Here is a 2,610-nt window from a genome sequence, read left to right as displayed (position 1 = left end):
ATAAATAATTTGATTGATATGATGATTCCACGTGCACCAATACACAGCATTTTTATAATGAAAATCGTTGTCTTCTATTGCTAGATTATAAATTATAAATTGGAAACACATTATATTGTCTTACTCGAGGAAGCTTTGAGTTTTATTTTATTTTACTTTTTCCGATCTCAATAACTTTAGTATGGAGATAAACCTTAAATATGTATTTGATTCCCTTCATATATCCAACTTATCAATATTATTGGTCTAATTCTTTCATGTGGTTCTAGCTAGCGAGGAGATTATTATTATTATTGTTCCTACATATCTTGCTTAACGCTTCAACTCTTTTTTTTTTTTTTTGGAGTGAATGAATTATGCATCGACTCTTTTAAGAACAACACTGATAAATATTTACAAAGACACTCTAATACTCAAATTAAAAAATAAGTAAAATAGTAAAAATAATATTCAAAGTAAATGACGTACATCTTTTTATTAGATCTTATTATATTTATAAAATTGTTGTTTTTATTGATTATTATTGGCATTTCCGAAACTGTTTAAACGACTTTAGCTAATTATCCGATAACTGCATCTTAATGACTCGTTTGGGTTTGTTTAGAGAGATTTACCAAAAAAAATTTGTACTGATTTAAATTGGCAGGTGGTTATTTAATTTTGTTGGATTCCAAGTTCATAGGTTCCTTTTAAACCGAGTTATGACTAACAGATTTATTATTATTATTATTATTATTATTATTATTATTATTATTATTATTATACAATTAATATAAGCTTGGAAAAAAGGGTACATCTAACTATGCATAATTGTATTTCCTTTGGCATGTTAGAATAAAAACTTGACCATATAACTTTTTTTTTTAACCTCAAACAAATTAAAACAAATAGAAGGAGGCCTTTGATTTAAAGATCTCAGAATCCAAAATCTGGCGCTTTTAGGCAAACAGTTTTGGCGACTTGTAACACAGCCTACTTCCTTATTATCCAAAATACTAAGAGGTAAATACTTTAGCAATGGTAATGCTATAACGGCAGAAATTGGAGTCTTACCTTCTTGGGGATGGAGGAGCATACTGGAAGGTCGAAAGATTGTTGAAAAAGGACTTAATTGGGCTGTGAGTACTGGTGAGAATATCCGAACCTTTGAGGATCCTTGGCTGCCTCCTCCATATCCTTTATTGATTTCTGACATGCCAAATAGACAGGCTATTTCTGAGTTGGTTCTAAGAGTTAAAGATCTAATTACTGAAAATAGGAATTGGAATCAGAATCTCATTCAAGAATTATTTCCCCAAGACGTTGCAAACAGGATTTTGTCAGTTAAAATTCAGCAAGGTAGGGACAAATTACAATGGGATTTGAACAAATCCAAGCAATATGATACAGATTCAGGTTACAGAATTGGCTATTTATTTTACCATCCGCCTCTGGAGCTTTGCTCTAATTATATGCAGCAGAAAAAGCCGTGGATTGATCTATGGAAGTTGAACTTGCCTCACAAAATTAAGCTATTTATCTGGAAAGCTCTCCATGGCCGACTTCCGGTGCTTGCTCAGATTCATCACGGCATCCCATCTATATCACCAATATGCCCCTGCTGTCATGAAGCAACCGAAACAGTCACTCATTGTTTGATCGATTGCTCTAGAATTAAAGACGTATGGTCTCAGAGTTATCTTCGTGACTGTCTTCCCCCTCAAAGTTCTAACGACTTTTGGACATGGTGGACTGCATCAACAGAGATACTTAACCCGTTGAAGAATGCTGACCGTAATCCTCAATTGCTTGCCATCATTTGCTGGAACTGCTGGAAAGCTCGCAACCAGTTGATTTTTGAAGGTTCTACTTCTATGCCGTCTGCCATTCTAGCAAGCTCTGTCAAGTTGCTCCGTGAAATCCAAAGAACTCCCAGTTTAGGTCGTCATCTCCATGAGGCAAGCTCTTAGTTGCATGCAATTGGATTTATCATTCTTTCTTCTTTAAGATTTTTTTTCGTTTTTTGACTACGCACCGTCGGATGAATACCTTCAGTGTAGTGTTTTTGGGAAATCCCCACCTTTTATTATGCTGTCCTGCTTTTGGACATTTTTATATTTTATTTTTTAATAATTAATGAAATATAACCTATTATGTTTGAAAAAAAAATTAAAGTGCTCTTGCATGGAGTTGATCAATGGTTATTGGTTGCTTAATTATAGATATTTTAATTTGTTCGCCTGGGCTATTGCCTTTTCTAAATCAATAGGAGGTGGGAAAAGTGATGAGATAATAATAAACTAATTGAAAAATAAAAGAAAATATAAATTATAAAGAATAAAATTAAAGTAAATGGACAAGTTCTCAAACCAATTGCTAGCCACATATCGACCTTTGTTTTCAAAAATATATTTTTTAAGTAAATACTCTTTCTCATTTCTAACTATTTTTAATTTATTAGTTCTCGATCATTAAAAGAACGACCATATAAATAGTAATTTATTAATATATCAAGGATCCATTTAGAATAATAAAAACTGCTAATTTAATTATTTAAATGGTTGAGAATTAATTAAAAATTTTTAAATTATAAAAAGTATTCTATCTTTTCAACAAATGATAAAAGATCTT

The sequence above is a fragment of the Arachis ipaensis genome, chromosome B03 (genome assembly GCF_000816755.2).
Source record: "Arachis ipaensis cultivar K30076 chromosome B03, Araip1.1, whole genome shotgun sequence".
Classification (NCBI taxonomy): domain Eukaryota; kingdom Viridiplantae; phylum Streptophyta; class Magnoliopsida; order Fabales; family Fabaceae; genus Arachis; species Arachis ipaensis.
Note: the sequence above shows the minus strand (reverse complement) of the source record.